Source organism: Cavia porcellus, unplaced genomic scaffold (genome assembly GCF_034190915.1).
Source record: "Cavia porcellus strain 051 isolate PalLab524CR breed Dunkin Hartley unplaced genomic scaffold, mCavPor4.1 scaffold_21, whole genome shotgun sequence".
NCBI lineage: Eukaryota > Metazoa > Chordata > Mammalia > Rodentia > Caviidae > Cavia > Cavia porcellus.
Window position 1 is genome coordinate 31,953,443 of NW_026947504.1, and position 20,250 is coordinate 31,973,692.

The 20,250-nt window shown below is 40.4% G+C and overlaps 1 protein-coding gene across 4 annotated transcripts in view; it reads right to left on the bottom strand.

Moving 5' to 3' along the window:
- Positions 1–20,250, bottom strand: part of Spata13 (spermatogenesis associated 13) — a 289,653-nt gene that overhangs the window by 97,967 nt on the left and 171,436 nt on the right. The window contains exon 2 of one of the 4 annotated variants that reach the window (XM_063232519.1): positions 11,239–11,317. The exons of the other annotated variants lie outside the window; for them this stretch is intronic. The gene's annotated coding sequence lies outside the window, so the exon portion shown is untranslated. The remainder of the gene's footprint in view (positions 1–11,238; positions 11,318–20,250) is intronic. 4 annotated transcript variants of the gene reach the window in all.

Here is a 20,250-nt window from a genome sequence, read left to right on the forward strand (position 1 = left end):
TTGAGGGAAATACCATGGTGTCCTCACCAAATTCGAGTAATTCATTCAGCTTTTCAAAAATTATCCCAGACTCCCTAAGATGTTTTGAAAATTCTGCATTAAGTAACTGCTGTCACATTAGTTGAATTTCTTACTACCAAAGTACTGAACTCAAACATAAACAAAGGCACTAAAATTTTCAGTTTTCCCTATAGAGTGATTGTCCAGAGAATGTGGAATATGAGTAATTAAATCTTAATATTTTTATAAATGGCAACACGAAATCTACAAATTATCATGAGACCTAAAAATATATCTCCAGTCCTACAGGTCTACTTGCCATTAATCAAAACATTGCTTAAGCTAACAAATTTGGCCTTTTCCTCCTTAAGCTTTTCTAGCCAACTTGTTAGCAGGTGTTAATGTGTACCTACATTAACCAGTCTCAGGTCTCCCGTGTACTTGTCACCCTCTTCTCTCCAGGGAGGTGAAACTAGATATTTAATTGAAACCAACAAATCAGTAACTTGGAGATAGACAAAGAGAAATGGAAACCTAGAAAACTCATAGATAAGGACTGCCTGAATCTGAGTGTGATATAATGCTGTATTGTTCCAAACAGGCACCAAACATAGAGAAAAATCAGAACCATCGTCCATTGCTGCAGGGGATGTAAAATGTGGCTACTTCGGAAAACAATTTGGCTGTTTCTCAAAATATTAAATATAGTAATCATATGGCCCAGAAATTCCTAGGTGTAGACTAGAAACTGAAAATCTATGTATGCAGAAAACCCTGTACATGAAGGTTTATTGCAACATTATTCCCAATGGAAACTAGAAATAATCAAATATCTATCAACTGATGCAGGGGTAAATGTGTGATATATTCACATCACTGACTGTTTTTCAGCCATGGAAAGGAAATACTGATAACAGGTTCTGTTATGGATAAACACTGAAAACATTATCTCAGGTAAAAGACACTAACTCTTGTTAGGGTAGGGTCAATTTGATTGGCTTTGGGGGCTGCCTGGAGGAACACCCTTCAGGGTGTGTCTGGTGGGTTATGCAGGCATAGCCCCGAGATCTCTGGGGTGTCACTCACCCCTTCCTCTCTAGCTCAGACTCCCCAGGTCTGCTTCCCATCACCATGAGCTAAGTAGCTCTACTTCACTACACCCTTCCCCAGTGAGGTTTTGCATTGAAACCTGCTACACATGGCCTGAACCCTCTTAAACCATGAGCTGAACTCAACCTGTCTCCTTTAAATTGTGGGTGTAGGGTAGTGGGTCCAGCAACAGGCAAGCTGACCAAAACAACCTCAGATTGTACGATTCCATCTACATGAACATGTTCCCGAATCACACAGGGTAAGGCTGCACAGCTCTCTATAAAACCCACTTGGTTACACTGGAGATGGATGAACTTCATAGGATTTAAGGCGATTTGTTGATATTTTAAAAAGCTTTTTATTAGTCAAAATCCACCCTTCTCATTAATTTAATCATAATTCATTGTCCCAAGGTCTACTATTATATGCCTGTTCCAAAAAGCTAGCATTTTGCAACTGTCCTTCAAGAAAACCATGGTGAGCTCCTTGGGTGGGAACAGATGAAACCACTGGTTTGGTTTCTACAGGTGAGCGCCAGATTCCACATACCTTCAAGCAGGGTGAATTTTTAATAGCGGGCACAAATAGTTCGGCCATGGAATGAACGGTGAGTGTTAGACACTGTCTCTAAACGACACTACTGCTGCTTCATCAATCTTGTCTTAATGATGCAAGTTTGGGGCACTTTTCATTGAAATGACGCATGGTACATAATTGCAGTTTGGCCACGCCAGGCTTAGGGGTCTAGAATCTGTTCTGCAATGTACTTTGAAGTCTTATCTACAAGACCAGGATTCATAAGCCATAAGGGAAATCAGTTGGCGCCCTCAGTGATCCTGCTGCTGAGCCATGATTGCATAGGTGGGAAAACAGACTCAGGACCTGAACACCTGGAAACGTTAAGTCCTCTCTACAGGCACTTATTAAATTTTTGCCTCTTTTGCAGTATATTTATAGTGCTCAGAGCTGGCCCTTTCTAGACATCACAGTGCATTACAAATTCTCAATTTACAAATTACAATTCTCTTGTTCTCTATTACCTACGACTCCACACCTCCCTGTCGGTCCTCCACCTCCATCACCTGGCACAGTTAACACTCAGTAAAGCTCAGTGTATCAATGTTGCATGAGTCAATAGCTACAATGTCACGCACTGCCTCCCTGCACTGTGGTTAGTTTTATCCACACACTGCTAAGTGTCAGACCAAATGGACTCTTCTGAGAGAATCCATAACTTGCCAGAAGCTTCTGATGCTGTAACTGCTGATTCTTCTCTAGGTTTGTGAAACGCCAATCTCAGGACAGACATCTTCCTTACCACCTGGTTGCTTCTTCTCCTCCCCTTTCATCTCTTGATTCCTCTGCCCATTCTCAACGTTCCAAAACCCAGCTCTTTCCTCACAGTATTTGATGTGCCTAGATGACTCCGGTCCCCTATTCTTCTAGCTCCAGGTTAAACTATCTGGGCAGCCCCTCCACCAGGATTCAACCCTTGCACCTCAGTTCAGCTGAGCTCAAGTCAGCAGCTCCTCACACCATCTTCAGTCACCAGCACGGCAGTTCCCCTACTTTTCTGCACCCACACCCTCATGAATATAGATGCTCTGCAACTCACTACAGGATTCTGTCATGATAAATAAACCACCCAATAAACTCTCCACAAGTTGACAGTATCAAGCCAAAAATGCAGCAGTTTTACCTAACCTACCGGATATCCGAGCTCAGCAGCAAGGAACAACGTACAGCATCGGCTTTCCCTGGTCATCACGAAACTGCATGCCAGCTTGGTTGCTGCAGCCCACTCAGCACTGTGAAGGGCTTCAGCACTGGCCCAAGAAAAGACCCAACTTCAAATCCAGGATTCCGAATGTGCAATGCATTTTGCACCACAGGAATGTCTAAAGAATTCTTAAGTCAAAACCATTGCCAGGGGTTGGGGATATAGCTCAGTAGCATAAGCGCCTGCCTGGCAAGCATGAGGTTGTGAGTTGAATCCCTGGTACGCCCTCCATCTTCCTCCCAGCCCCAGGTCTCTGGAGCCACACCCTCCCATCCCTTACACTGGCTCTCCTGCCCCAAGGCGATATATATATTTTTTTTAATTTAAGGAGAAAAAGAAAAAAACAGAAAAAGGGTACAAGTAATACAAAATTTAAAAAATAAACAGTAAGAAATCACTAGTTAATAGATTACATATTCTCATCTTAGAAATAGTTGTTCAAGTTACAAAATTGAAGCATATAAAGTGAACTTTCAAACAGTGAGAGTGCAAAACAGTTTTGTTCAATGATCCAAAAACACTCAGTAATATGGATATCTATCTTATACACTTAAACATATATGCAGTTATAACCTTTAGAGCATTTTCTCTTCTTTTCTTTTCTTTTCTTTTCTTTTCTTTTCTTTTGTACAATGACAATTACACATTTTGGGTTTTATTACTCCAACAGTTCTTATTACTTTTTTTGAAGAGAGTAAAACCAAATGCGACATATCAGAACAGAGTCAGTCAAATCAAAAGGATGGACATAATAGATAATGTAAAAACAAAATATAAGGTGATCAACAATGGTTACCATACTGCCTCTTGCTATTTTAAGAAGAATTTCCAGTTATAATAAAATTGAACAAAACAGTAAAGAATAAAACCAAAGCATTGGAGACATTACAGGACTTTAAAAGAAGATAATAGTCGACCAGAATGGGCGTCATAATGATTCTTATTGCCTTCATAGTTGTTGCCTATACTTTCAAACTTGGTACTATCAAGCAAAGCAGAATAGGGGAAAATCAGTCAAAACAAGATGGTGAGGGCAATACAGGATTTCAAATCAAGTTAATAGGAAATCAAAGTAGGTTACTATAATGTATCCTGCTATTTTTTATTTATTTTTCCCTTAATTAAAAAGATAAAAAGAAAAAAAGTAAATAATTTAAAAAAGGGGGGGAGGTTGAGATAAAAGAGGGCATAACAACAGAACAGCGCAGGTCAAAACATAACCATTTAAGCAAAATAGTGTTTCACCACAAGATATCCTGACATAAAAACAGTTACCATAGTGTCTCTTTCCTTGAAATCTTTGAGTATAACTTCGTATACTGTAGCACCAAACATATCAAGACACTATAAAACCATTCAAGAGAATGACATTATTACAGGGTATTTAGAACCAATTAACAGAAAATGAACAATGGTTTGTATATAATCTCCTTGTCTATAAAAGTTTTTACTTATATTATCATATATAATAAAATCCAATAAGATACAACCTTTTAAGACTGATGGAGACAGAAGAATACAAGTTTGATGGGACTTAAAACAAGATGATACTAAATCAGCACTAGCTATTATGATGTCTTGTTTTCTCCAAAATAGCTGTTCCTACCATCCGATCTTCTCTGCCTCATTTCTGTTGAGCTCATTTCTGTTGACAACAAACAGTTTGTCTTCTTCATTTCGTTTTCTGGTCCATTCATTGTGGCCTCTCTGCCACTATTTCTGGAATCTTGGTATTTTCCTTTTTTAGAATATCCTGCAGTATTCTCTGTAGAGCTGAATTGGTGGCTGCAAATTCCCCTAGTTCCTCTTTATCCTGGAAGCACCTTGTTTTTCCATCAACTTCTAGGGACAGTTGTGTAGGATATATCAATCTTGGCTGGAAGTTATTATCTTTCAAACCTTGAATTATTTCCCACCATGCTCTTTGTGATTTGATGGTTTGTGCTGTAATTCTGATGGGTGTTCCCTTGTAAGTGATCTGTTTCTTGTCTCTGATGGCTTTTAATATGCTGTTCTTATATTGGATTTCTGGAATTTTGATTATTACATGCCTGGGTGTATCTCTTTTTGGGTTGTAGGTGGCTAAGGTCCTGTATGCCTCATACATCTGAGTATCTTTACCATTTGCTAAATTAGGGAAATTCTCTTGGATTATTTCTGTGAATAGCTTTTGTAGTCCATTTGTTTGTGTCCCTACTTCTTCTTTTATGTTCTTACTTCTTAAGTTATAGATCCTCTTATCATCTTCCTGCCTTTGTATTGTTGCTGTTTGTTTTTTTGTTATTTTTAAGAAGTTTTTCATTTCATGTTCCCATATTACAAATCTGCCCTCCAGTTTAGATAATCTATCCTTAGTTTCTTTCAAGCTGTTATGCCAGTTTTCGATAGAGTTTTTAGTTTCCTGGTAATCTCTCTGAATCTGCTTCATGTATTCTATGTTTTCTCTATTTTCTCCATCAAACAATTCTCCCCTTTTTTTTCTGTTCTTCCATTCCACCATCTGTTTTTTCTTGGGTGGTGCTTAGCATTTCTCTAACTATTGTACTTATGTCTTGCTTCAGGTCATTAATAACTTCATTCCTGAACTCGTCTATGAGGTTCTGGAGATAGTACTTTATGTCTATTGGTGCCATGTCTGATATTGCATGTTTCTCAGGATTGGGGGCTGAGGACCCTTTCTTGTTGCTCCCTCTTCCGATATTTTTTGTTCCTTTTATACAAGCGTATATAGGAGGCCCAGTTTCTTTCTTTGTCGGTTACAGTTTGTTTGAATTGCACTGGCTAGGTGTTCCCGCCCACTGCAGTGTACCAGGGAGACACAGACCTGGGCAGCCTATGCTGGACCCACCCCTCCAGGTCAACCTCCAGGTCAAAGGCTTCACTGCTAGGGTGCACCTCCAGGTGCAGGGACCTGGTTTGGGATAGCCTACTGGGTCTTAGTCAGTGGTGTCATGTAGGCCAGGCACTCCCCACCAATCCCGCTTGAGAGGGGAATATGTGACTGAAGTCACTGCAACAACCTGTTCTGGCTAGTCTGCCGGTCCCAGTATGTCCTTTGCTGAAGCCTCCCACTCTATGGAAGGGTCCCCGATCTGCTCACTCACCACAGGTTGATGCAGGGCTCCTGGCCAGTCCCACTCTCAACTCCATTCACTGCTTCCCATTCTCAGAGTTTTCGCGCCTCTCTCCTTGCCACGCTGATCGGGACGCAGCAGGGGCTGCAGGAAATTCAAATTGCAGCTTCCAGTGGCACGGGGTCCAGCTTCCACGCTGAGACCTTATCTGTTCCTGTTATATCATCAGGATTGCGTTTCCAGTTGGTTTCTCTTAGTTTAGTTCGTTCCTGGGTCGGCAAAGTATATCTCCCCTTGCTTAGGATTTCTCGCCCGGCACCATTCCTGGATTTTAAGTGTGGTTTCTCAGAGAGCCTCCGAAACTGCTGCTATCTATCCACCATGTTCTCCCGGAAGTCCCCCAAGGCGATATTTTTGCTCAAGCTCTGACCTACTGTGAGCCATCCAGAATCTTAATGCCAGGAAAGCCTCCTGCAGGGGCAGTCCCAGTCTGCCCTGGCCTTCAGTTCCTCTGTCAGTCAGAACTATGCTTACTTTCAGTGATTTCCAAAAACCTTAGGGTAAGAGAGGGCTTTGGAGGTAGAAGGCACAGGGCTCAGGGTGGCAACAGTCTCATCTTGAGGAACACTCTCATACAGCCTTTGCAGGCGTCCCTCAGCCCCGAGCACCCGCTGGCCCCTGAAAGGGCCCCTGCCCTGTCCCCTGTTCACACTGTTACAGAAACCCATGCAGGAAGCCCTTTCTGTCATGTTATCATGGCTCAAAACCCTGCAAGATTTTGAAGGTCAGCTCAACAGCACACTGTCCTGCACTCAGACCGGCTCCCTTGTTTCTGTCCCTGACCCCAATTACAGCCTGAAGGCAGACAGGACCTCTCTGTGCCCTGGCACCTAGGGTAGGTGTGCCCTTCCTAAGGGACCCAGCCGCAGGGAGAAGTAGGTACACTCACGTACCCCTCCCAAAAAACACACACAGTCAGAAGTTGAGGGCTTCACCCAGAAGAGTTGCGGGTGTTAATGAGACATTTGAGGAGAGTGGGGACAGGTGATGGCTGCAGGTGAGAAGGAAGAGGCACCTGGAGGGGTAAAGTCATTTAGGAGGAAGAGGAGCCGCACAGGCGGAAGGACAGAAGAACCAGCACAGCAGGCCTAGCAGCCTCAAGGCAGAGGTAAGCTACCTGCAGTGTCAAGGGTGGCAGAGAATTGAGGAGCACCAAGAAAAGGCCCCTGATCAGGAAATCGAGAGGTCGCTGTGTAGCTCACGACGTGCATTCATTATTCTGAGAGGTAGGTTTCCGTTGCACGCAAGGGTCTCAGAAATGAGTGCCTGGCAAGGAAGAGGAGGGGGCTGTGCTCCATGCCCCAGCCAGCCCCAGGGGAACACAGGGCGAGGACTGTGCTGAGAACTGGGGATGGATTCGACTACAAGACCAAGCAGACACCTAGAAAGCAAGGCAACTTCTCTACACACGCACAAATACTGCGACAGCCACATCTCTTCATTTGGTGGCTGCAATGGATAAATATTTATTTATTTATTTATTTTTTTAAATACAGATTCACTATACATAGTCCAGTCTGGCCTCAAACTCACTGTGTAGCCTGGGCTGACTTCAAACTTGTGATCCTCCAGCCTCAGCCTCCCAGGTGTTGGGACTGCAGGTGTGTGCCACCCTCCTCAGCAAGAGCCGTGCCTACATCTCTGAGGTGTGACAGTGACTCAGGCATGATTTCCAGCAGGATGATTCTGCAAGAGGAAGCAGGTCTAGCAGTGCCTTTTTTTTCTCATTTCTTTGGGTAGCAGAGGGATTCGTGGTCTTTGAAAGCCTACTGGCTTACAGCAAGGGTGGTAAAAGGTTCAGGAGGAAGAGCTCAGCAAGACACATCACTGTGTAAAAAATGGCTTCCTATCAAAGTGTCATAACATGTACCACAGTTTTGCTCCAAGAGCCTCCTCAAGGAAAAACATGAACAAAAGTCTCCTTGTTGGTTCTGTTCAGTTTGCATAAACCTACACCTACTCCTCTGACCCGTGCTATGGCTCTTTTAAACTCAACAGCATATTAAGTAGGGCTTTACAGAAATGAAACCATTTTCATGCAAAATGAGCCAGTTAGAATTTCTTGAGGATACACACATCCCCAGGGCACTTCTACTTCCAATCCCATATCTTGGTCTTGGATTGATTATTTCAAGAGTTCTGTTGATCATCCTAAGTATTACCCTGTGGAGCACTTCTCTCTAAATCCTGTACTCCTAGGCAGAAAATTGACATTCTTGCTGCATGTCTGGCCCTCTGAAATTGACTGCTGAGACATTCTGGAGGATAACTAAAGTCACGTTAGCTACTGGACTAGCACTGCGACATGAGATAAACCCTGAGGACCATGAAATCATTTCAGCTGGAATCTTGACTCAGACAGCACTCCATTTTTATTGAGTCCTGGGACTTAGGGTACCCTGTCCCCAGTTTTGCTGGACCCTTGCTGCTTTTCCTCTCCAGATCCTTTTGCTTTGAAGGCTCTTGCTGGCCCTAGGAAATATGTAACACCACACTCAGTGTACCCGTAACAGGCTGTCAACTCCTGGCCTCGGCTGTTCAGTTTTGAATCACTAACATTAGCAAAGTTTTCCTGCAGCAATTCCCTAACTTCCTAATTTCCTGCCCTTACTCCGTAATTAATTCTATATCATGACCAAGTGAAGGAAAGGTGACTTCTCCACACGCCACGCACACGTACACTGTGACAGCCACGTCTCTTCACATGGGGATCCCAATGGATGATGTTTACACGTCAGCTCACCTAGGACACTGCCCTCAGTTGTTTGCTTAGATGCTGTCGCAGTGAAGGCTTCCCTGGCATAGGAGTGGAGCTTTAGTCTGAGGACTCTGAGTCAGGTGAAGGCGAAGTGACCCTTCACAATGCACATCAGTCTCCCTAAGACCACGGGTCTCAGAATTCTAAGAGAGTAATTTGGCCCCAAGGTTACTTTTGACTTCCAGACTAAAACATTAACTCCTGCCAGAATTTCTGGCCACCGACTTTCCTCCTGGTTCTAAACCTGCCAGCATCTTTGATCATGTGAGCCAATTCCTTAGCATCTGGCATTATCACCTTTCCATCCCTCGCCTTCTCACTGAGTACCCAGAATCTGGGAATCTGAAATCTAAAACGTTCCAAAGTCGGAAACTGTTGGAGCACAGACGTGACACCTTTGTATGGTTTGGATGATGTTTGTCCCTCATCAGTGTTCACTTTCTGGGACCTTGGTCCCCATGCTAGGAAATTGAGAGGTGATGTAGAGCCCTTTGGGTCCCAGGGCTCACCAGGAGCTAAGTTAAGTCTTACCTAACCTTGGTTAGCTCTGGGATAGTGGCAGGAACCTGAGCCTGGTCCCACCCAGTCTCGCTGGCTTTCGAGTCCCTGCCACTGCAATTGCCATGAGGTGACGCAGCCAGTGAAGCAACCTGAGCCTGGCCCTTGCTGTTTGGACTTTCAGCCTCTAAAACCATGAGCTAATAAACCTCTTTTTCTTCATAGTAGCCAGCTTCAGGTATTTTATTATGATCACAAAAAGTTGGCTAATACACTACAAGTAAAAACTCCACACTAGGAAAATCTGTTTTATGCGTGAAGTTCTTAAAAATATTGCATAAATCTACCTTCAGATCCTATTCATGTGGTACATACAAAACATAACTGTATTTTTTATTTGAGGTTCCCTCTCCAAGATATCTCATTATATACAGCAAATATTCAAAATTCAAAATTCTGGGATCAGGATAGTCAACCTATCTACACACACACACACACACACACACACACACACTACTAGTTCTGTTTCTCTGAAGAATACTAACTAATCCAGATGTCATCGAGGATTTGTATCTTCTAAGCTAAATCTAGGTAATTAGAAACCATTAATAAAATATATCACATTTAAAACCACCATATTTATTACATCAAAACTAATGAGTTGCTTAAGGTTTTTGAAATGAGAACATATTATAAGGTTTATCAATAGTCACGATGTTAAAAAATTATAGAAAGCTATTAGTAGATTTTAAATTAAGGGAGCACTTATTTCTAAAGGTAATATAAAAGCTATAATTTACTCTGGCCCTTTAAAATCTAAGTCCTTTAAATTCTCTGCAAAAGTTTCCCACTGAATAGATCTCCAGGTAACTTCAGAATAAATGATAGCCTTGAATCAAGAAAATCTAAGTCATGGGCCTCTAAAAATCATGTTCACTGCAGGATTTTTCTAATAAGATCCTTTCTAGAAAAAAGGAAATATTATAAAGTAAGCAACAAACTTAACAGGGTGCTGGGCACTCTTACAGACAAAGGTATTCACTGCGTGGTCTTCAGCAACACAAACTAGCAGCTTCCCAGCACCACAAACAGGTCCCAGTGTGGGGCTTCCGTCTTCATTACTACGAAAGGCTCATATTAAACCACACTAAGGGGGAAAGTGCCCTGACTAGCAGTAATCATAATCACAATCACAAAGCAGGCTCCCTAATGCAAAGCACTTTTCAAAACTGGACTCCTAGTGCTCACTTCGAGCGGAGTTAGCCACTTCCGAAGAATAACAAATCAGGAGGTTCTCTGGCAGCAAAGCAGTGCCCATTCTCTCTGTGGGTTCTACCACCTGGCCTTAACCTCAGAACAACAATCAAAGAATGGACTCGAGTTTCATTAAGGGAGCTAAATAACTATTTTATTTCATAAGGACAAACTGGACCCATTTTCCCTTTTCAAATCTCAAAAATTCCACTAAAGAGGTCCCACTGAGCAGATACGATGTTATTTAGGTCCAGTCACATGGCAGAAAGGCTCAGACCATGAAATTATTAGAGATTTGAACTTTGTTCTGCAGAGAATACAAAAACCCACCGATGTGATGTGTTAGTTCATGCTGTTGCCTGGTATTAAGTTAATATATAACAACCATTACACAGCAGAAAGAAAAAAGTCAACAAGTTAAATATACACTCCAGAAAAGCCAAACCTACCAACAACACCCTGGAAGTGATGTGTTTGAAGCTTTGGTCCTCTCCACTGGTAGGCTTTCCCCCGTATTTCCCATATGTGTGAATGCCCTTCCTGGTGACTGAATGGTTCCAGACTGATGATCACTTAAATTATCTTGGATCCACTCAACACTCCATGAGCTCAAGACAGTGAGTGACCTGAATGCTTGCGTTCAGGGTAGAATCCAAAATTTTTTCCCAGAAAATTTTCTTTATGGGACTTCATTATCCAAATGACTTTGACATTGATTTTACCTCTCAAAAGAAGACGTTCTCAGTAGGCAATGATACCAGACACCTATTCATTCAAAGTCTGTGAAGCACAGTAGTCAACCTACAAATGGTTAGAAAAAAATCCAGTTTTAGTTATTCTCTACTTAGCGCTTTATGTCATGTTACTTCTCACAACTAGTCCTGTGAAAAACACCACCTTTTCTAGGTAATTGTGAGCACGTTACCTAACCTGTGAGCTCCGGTTTTAGTGGGAGGAGGCGTATCCGTTCTGATCAACATATTATGTGTAGAAGTGAAGCAATATGTGAAAAACTGCCATCATGTTGGAAGACACAAAGCAAGCATTCAGGATTCGAATGAATGACTTCAAATTTCTAACCCTAGCGTAGGCAGGAATCCAGCTTATCTCTCTTCCTCTCTCAGCCCCAGATTCACTAACAGGTAAAGCCACCCAGAGCCAATGAATCAGCTGATGGAGAATATTATAAAGTAAGAAAGCTGTGACATGTGCTTCTTTGAAATTTTTCTTACTTAGAAACGTTCCGATGTTTACACACAATACTTTTTTGTGTTTGAAGTCAAAGTGTTTGACATCTTTAGCAAATGTTTCTAGGTCTGCCATTCAGACTTGGTTGAGTTTCTGAATGGCAGTTTTCCAGAAAGAAGTAGGGATTCCCTGTATCCTAGAGGAATGTTATGCTTATTATACTTAACTTTTAATTGAAAAAATACATCTTAAATTGATAATGATTTCACATTTAAAAATGTAGCTCTTTACCAAAAACAGATCAGCAGGCAAATGAGAGAAAATTAGATTAAAAGAAACTTAATGCGAGGTAAAATACTAGAAACAATAATGACAGCGGTGCCCCTGTATGCCATCCATCTGCTGCAGGGTTTTTGCAGGAACTGCCACCGTGTTGTGTTTAAGGGACCAGCATTGTTTAACTGGCCTGATTAATGAATTACAGTAGCAGACTGAGCTTTTCCAGCATTGATACAATCTAAATATACAAGCTAAATATTTTCAACCTTAACAGAACAAAATTACTAGAAATGCAAGATTTAAAAAATTACAGTGGAATAAATATGTAACCAAAAAAAAAAAAGAAAATCAATAAATATGTAACCATAAAACTCCAACATGGAAGCCTTGTTCCTCCTAGCTATAAACTGAGACTAGCAGAAAAGCCTCCTTTCTAGCTCTCAGACTCAGCCTATGTGCAAAGAGGTTTTCCTCTTACCCAGCCAGCCCTTCTTCCCAGAGCAGAGAAACTCTCAGTACAGGGAAAGGAACAAGTGCTCTCTGCGTAGGTCAGTAATTTCAACACAACTTTCCGTGTAGACATTAACTGCACGCCATTTACTGTATGTCGAGGTGATGGGTGTGAAGAACGCAGTGACTTAACATGCAACAATCCTCAGAGCCAGGTGCCCATCCCTGAGTCCCTCTGAGTTCTCAGAAGGAGCCTAAAGCAGAGATGAATCTCCCTGATGCCAGGGACCAAGTGGAGACAGTGGTGCACAGCAGCAAGCACCTGAGGCTGAGTCCAGATGCTCTCCCTCTGGAGCCCAGGCTCCTCACAGTTCCTCTGGCTCTCACGGTTCTTAGGGCCGAGGAAAACGATGGCTGTAAAAGCAGCCTCTAAAGACATTCCACTCCAAAGGGATACCAGGGAGTGAGAGCACTTCTTTACCAAGGAACTGTGCTTTTTCCTGTAGTGCCCATGATGGAACCCAGGGCCTTGGGAATGCTGGGAGTGTGCTACCCCCGAGCTACATCCCCAGTCCTGCCAGGGAATCCAGTGAGAGCAAACTTCAGCTAAGCAATCATTAAACAAAAATCAAACTCTTCATTGCAAAAGTCACCTATTATTCCAAATTAATACTAGAACATGGTTAATACTAAATAACTACTAAAATGGGTAATATCTGACTCAATGAAAAGGAATTTAAACCATTAATTTTATGTCATTATTTGCTAAGTGTCTATCAGTACAAAACAGGTGTTGAATAATCATTTTATTCCATTTCTCAAACCATTTCCATGTGATACATAACCTGAAGATGGGCCTCAGAGTGAAGTATTAGCTCAGTGTGAAAGTACTAGGATTGTATCCTAGGAACACTAACTCTGGCTCCATTATCTGCTAGGTCTGTGTTTGAAATCATACAGTCATGTGAGTATGTACATACAGACACCTATTACTTGTATGCTTATACACACACGTCCACATGAACATACAGATATAGACTCACATGAAGATATTTCTGAAATCCGACTTGACTGGGAAGAACTCATAGATACTAGGAAGTGTTTGAGTAATTGGAAAGAAAGTTCCGCATTTCCTTGTTGCAATGTGCTGGGTTCTTCCGGGCACTCAAGTCAACCAATAGCACAGCCACTGCCTCAAGAAGTGCACAGCTCACGGAGCAGACAGAAGGAGCACGCGTGGCACACTGTCTCCTGTAACCAGCAGCACCGACTGCTGTGTGTGGACCTGGCTTACACACTAATTACCGCAGGTTCGAAAGAAGGCAGCTTCAGAGGAGCAACAATCAAAAAAAGCTTCATGGGAGGTAGATACAACTGTATGACCAAGAAAGATGGAAACATCAGAGTGGCTGGAAATGAGGCCACCGAAACCGGTTTTGTTAGTACTTTCAGGAATTAAAAACAAGGAGAAATATTTGTTGCAAGAATCTTCTAAAACCTAGGAAGGAAATCTGCTGAATTCATTCTGTGAAGCCAGCATAGCCTGATATATAACTGAGCCAGAAAGCGGCAGAAAATATAGACAATTAAATCTTATGAATATAGACACAAAAATCCTAAATACTAGCAAGCCAAATCCAGCAACGTGTAAAGTGATCATACCCCATGACTAGGTGGGATTTATGACAGAAATGCAGTTGGTTTAACACCTCAGAAGTTCTGTAATGAAATATACCATAATCAATAAAGGAAGGGGAAAATCACTTGGTTTCTTTAAAAAGATGCAATTTTTTGAGAAATGAAACTCTCCTTCACAGTAAAAATAATAAGCGTACCTCAAATTAATCCATAGATTCAATATAATCCTACAATTCTTATGAAAATTCAAGAGGAGCCAAAATTATCTTCTAAAAGAAGAACAAAGAGAAGTTACACTTCACAATTTCCATTCTCACTACCAAGGCAGTGTGGTACTGGCTTAAGAACAGACACACAGATCAATGAAAACAGAACTCCAGGTCTTTAAACATAATTTTATACTCCTGAGTTATTCATTTTCAACAAGGGTGCCAAGATCACTCAATGGTGAAAAAAATCATCTTTTCAACAAATGGTGCCTGGAGGCATGCACATTTATATGCAAAAAATCTGGAATCCTTCCTGCGTCATTTCTGGTTTTGAGGAGAAAACACTCAGTCTTTTACTTACCATCAGGTATAATGTGGATTTTTTTTTTCTTGTAGATTTTTAAGAAATCAGCTTGAGGAAGTTTCTTTCTTCACTTGCTGTGTATTTTTATCATGAAGGAGAGTTTAAATTCTCAAAAAAACAAAAAGTTCAGTTTTGATCTGATGGTACTATGTGTGCCCCACCCACATCCACCAAATTTATGTTACACTTGTCTCCTGCAAACTGGTCATATAGGTGTGGGGGGCTGGAAAGAGGTTATAGGGACACAGCCATATGAGGGGGACGTGCCCTGACGAAAAAGGCCCCAAAGAGACCCCTGGCACCTTCTGTGTGAATGAGGGCCGTCCACGATCCAGGGAGCAGCCCTCCCCAGAGATGTCCTCACCTCTCCCTTCCTGCTTCCAGAGCTATGTGAAATCAGTTTCTGTTGTTAAAGTCACCTAATCTATGGCATTTTGTTATAACAGCCAAACAGACGAAGGCAGTATCCACACCTTGATTGGCCTACACGAGGACATTTCACTTAAAAATCTAAAAGTTAGACTCTCTTGGAAAACAGGAAGGATTGACTGACTCTAGGCCATTCTTCCGCGCTCCCATGGAGCAACAACTTTGTTACCTGCAGGCCCTAAGAAGTGCAAGCATTTGCAAGAGCTGGGCCGATACACACTGTAGGAACCAAGCTAAAGCCAGGTCTCCCCATCTGAAGGATCTCACTGCCTAGCAGTGATGAAAACCACATGAAACCCTATGGTCAAATTAGGAGGGCGATTCATTTAACAAACAGAAAGAACAAGGTTCAAAGAAGTCATCTGATGTACCTAAGGCAAGCCACAGCATCTGGATTGAGGGATGTATATGTGAACTCTTATGAAAGTATCCCCTTTCTTCCACATATCTACTAAGAATTTGATGGACCAGTTAAAGTGACAGTGAATCACAGAAATAAAGGAGCATTTATGTCTACCGCACTTAATTGAGGAATAATAAAGAAGCCGAATAGTCTGATTATTGACTCCTCTTTATACTAGTGAGAAAAGCAGTGGTTTGTTAATAAAATGACACAGTAAAGCACGGATTTGTTATCTATTAACAATTAATAGCTCATCAACTATTTGTCCTTTATTTAGATATCTGGAGATGTATAGACAATAACCAGACTTCATTCTCACAAAAAAAAAACAAAGTAAATTAACTCAAACAGCTCCAAGGTGAAAGAAAAGAGGACAGAGTCATTTCTAGGACTTACGCCAGGACCAGGGTACTAAACCTGTCCTTGGACTTCCAGGCTCCATCAATCTAAAGATCTGGTATTCTGAAGACCTGGTATTCTGGAAAAATACCATGTTTCTTTGATCTGCAAAGCAAATATTAAAAGGAAACTATGACGTCATGTGGAAAAGAGCAACTCTCATGCCTTATTTAGCTGCATTTTCCAGGTTTCTGTGCGTATTACACAAAAAGTAATCGACCCAGGTCTTGGCTCCCTTTCTGAAATCATACCTGGTAAAACAGGTTCAACCAATGGTGTGTTTACAAAACGACATGAAGTGACCTCAGTGCTGATACCGGATCTACTGTATTTAAGTTCAACAGACTTATGTAGATAGATCTTATAATGTCATGCCATTACAGAGACAGACATAAGAACACTTTTCCAGTCCTCAGGGAGCCCTCTAGTTCTTAAAAATTAACTGAAGATTGGACTTAAAGCCTAATTTACGCTTGGCCTCTATCTTAACAATCAGAGTTAAGGATAAACTATGCCAGGGGCTGAGCGAACTTGGCTGCCTGTGGCCACTTCAGGGCCCAGCACCCAAGAGGAGGCTTCCAACACGGTGCCAGGCTTTTCACTGAAACAGAATGGGTAACCTGGTGATAAAACCCAGAGTCTACCTGCAGGGCATTTCAAACATTACCTTTCCTGTTTCAGCCATAGAACTTGAAATAAAACCTTCAGAACTGCATTTGTTTGTTGTGTTTTCTAGTAATCACTTCTTATAGAAACCACTGGGATTTCTAAGTGTTTCTTCTGCAGGAAAAGAAAAACAGTACTTAGAATCTCTCTAGTTTATTTTTATGTCCTCAGGGGCTAGAACCATGTCTAGGAGAGAAAAACTTCTGGACGAATTATTTAGAAAGATGAATGACCTTGCCTTTACATCAGTGATCCAGTTCTCTGTTCTGGTTATAATTAGACTAATGACTGAATAAATACTAAGCAAACATTAAGGTAGTTAAATCATAAACTCTACTCAACAAGAAGCAATTAAACTGGCTTGAAACACCCTTCTACTTCAGCTCTTGTTGGAAAATACAGCTGTTTGACCAGACATTGAAGTCAAGCTAGATTTTCTTTGGACTTTCTAACTCTTGAAATGAGACTGTATGACAAAATAGCTCTCTCTGCTACCTACATTTTCAACAGAGACTAGCGACTCTTCCTTACTGTTAAAGTTGTTCTAACCTGGCAACATAACCTTTGAGTCTTTCTTAATTTTGCTGGACAATATAACTTTAAATTCTCTGCTGTCCAGTGTTTACCTTTCTTCCCCTGAGGGGGTTAAAAAAAAACACAAGAAAAACAGTACCACTACCAATATCATTACAATAACACACATCAAAGATTGATACCACCAACCAGTACAATTGGCAAATTATAGAACACACCAAGACACAACAGAAAAAGAAGGCATTCTTTTCAAATGTCCACAGAGCATATATCTAGATAGCCAACACTTTTGGTCATAAACAAATCTCAAAAAAATTAAATCATATATAACATGTTCTCTGATCATAATGCAACTAAAATAGAAATAACACAAAGATAACAGAAAAATTTCCAAACACTTAAAAATGTTTTGCTTTGTTTTGGTTTTGTTTTGCTATTTTAATTACTCAAAAGAGTCTAATATCCCGGGTAGCCATGGAATCTCTTTACGTTTTTAAAATGCATTTTCAGGGACTGTGACTCCCTGACTACCCAGTTAACAGATTGTGAGCGCTGAGTGACCCTGGTCACTTTCAGGATTTTAAGTAGTATGGACAGAAGTTGCCAGGACCTTGGTAAATAAACCTGTAAGTGAGGCAATGGTCAAAGATACTGCCAAGGCACAACCTTCTGACAGCAGGATCCACCTCCACTTATGTAACGGAATACTGAGGGAACATCCACTGGTTCTGACTCCCCAGACAGTGCCTGGAATTTGAGGGCAAGTTGCCTCCCTAGAAGTGAAAACACCAAGTAGCAACCGTGCTGAAAGCCTTCCTAGAATGTCTGTCATTTCTTTCTTTGCTGTGACAGGTCATTTCAAAGCCATTTATGTCTCTCAAACTCCAAATCTAATGCACATAGAGTTGATTGCTGCTGTGTCCCCTTGGTTTTTTTTATTTCTATTTTTATTTTCTTCAAATCCATTTTATTTCAAGGAGAAAAAGAAAAAAAAAAAAAAAACCCTAAACTTTAAAACACATCAAGAGGCAGCAGTGGTACATACATTGCGCATTGTCATCCCACAACACACTTTTAAATATATACAAATCAAAGAGTAAATCCAAACAGAGCTTTTTTTTTTTTAAATTGGTACCAGGGATTGAACTCATGACCATGCGCTTGCAAGGCAGGCACTTATGCTGCTGAGCTAAACCCCCAGCCCCTAAGGAGAAGCTTTTAAAACTACATTTAACTGAATGAAAATGAAAATCCAATATGTCAAAATTTGGGGGGCAAAGCTCAATCACTATAATGAGGATAATTTGTATGTCAAAATGCATATAAGAAACATTTCAACAATTGCCTAAGCTCCTGCTTCAAGTACCTAAAAAGAGGATAAATTTAAAAGAAGCACAAAGAATAGGGTAAAAGCAGAGAAGAAATTTAAAACTGAAAATAACAGAGAAAATCAATGATCCAGTTATTTATTGAAAAGATAAATAAAACTGAGAAACTTCTAGCAAAACTAACAACAAAATAAAGGAAGATATATGATACCAAAAATGAAACAGGCAATTACCAGAGCCTGCAGACATACAGATGACGATAAGAGAACAGTATGACCAGCTCTACACACATCTGTTTGACAACTTCAACAAAATGGATCACGTCCTCTAAAAGCACAATCACCACACCTCACCCAACGTAAAATAGCTAACTGCCACAGCTTTTAACCATAAAGGAAACTGAATTTGTAATTTCAGTGATAACCCAGATGGTTCAGTGGAGAATTCTGTCAAATCTGTAAAGAAAAATGAACAACTATTCTGTCTCTTCCAGAAAACAGAAGAGGAAGGAACACTTCCTGATTCATTTCGTAAATCACATATTACTCTGATGCCAAATCCAGATTTAAAATAATACATAAAAGGAAACTACCAATACCTATCACTCAAGAATGTCAGCACAAAAATGCTTAATCAAATAGAATAAAATTCAATATATAAAAATACACTTGGGCCAAATGGAACTCATTGTGTTTGGATTTATTCCAGACACCCATGATTATTTCAGTATTTGAAAATTAATCAGTACAACCTAGTACATCATTACCAAGCTAAACAAGAAAATCATACGGTTCTATAAACTGATATAGAAAAAAGTATTTGATAAAATTCAACACCCATTCTTCATATCCCCTCCCTCCCAAAAAAATCCTCAAAAAGCACAAATAGAAGAGAATTGCCTTAACTCATGGTGTATCTACAAAAAAATCCTATAGTTAGCACTACATTTAACAGTGAAAGATGGAATGCTTTGGCCAGTGCAATAAACCCAGAAAAAGAAATAAAAGGTATACAAATTAGAAAGGAAGAAATAAAACCATCCTAGTTTGAAAAGGATATGATTGCCTCTATAGAAAATACCTAAAAATCTACAAAAGAAATCTGTCAACAAGCGAGCTCTATCTACAAGGAGGCAGGATATAACCTAAATATATATATAAAAAAATCAATTCTTTTTCTGTATACTAGCAATGAACATGTGAACACTTACAATAAACTTGCAAGCCACTTAAAACTATTAAGAAAATGAAATACTTAGGTGTAAATCTAACACAATGTATAGAGGAATTTTATGCTGAAAATTACACAATGCTGATGAAAGAAACCAAAAAAGAACAATACCATGTTTGTTAATTGGAAAACTCAAGATAATACAGATGTCAATTCTCCCTCAAATTCCTATCCCAGCATACCAAGATTTCTTTTGTAAATATAGAGATTATTCTTGCACTGATTAAAAAAAAGGAAAAAAGGTAGGATAGCTAATTTTTCTTTAAAAAAAAAAAACAACAGAAAGAATCAATCTACCTGATTTCAAGATTTTTATAGCTATGGTGATCAAGATTGTGATACTGGCTGACATATATCCGTGTATCAGTGGAATACATTCAAGAACATAGGAACGGATAACAAATGTGACCAACTGATTTGTGACAGAGCAGCAAAAACAACTGAATGTAGGAGGGGCAGCTTTTTCCACAAACAGTGTTGTGTACACACAGGCACTAACAAAAGCGTGATCTAAATCTCATACCTTATGCAAAAATTAACCTGATCATGGATTTAAATCATGGATTTAAACAAAAATGTGACACTATAAAACTATTAGGAAAATATTTAGAAAATCT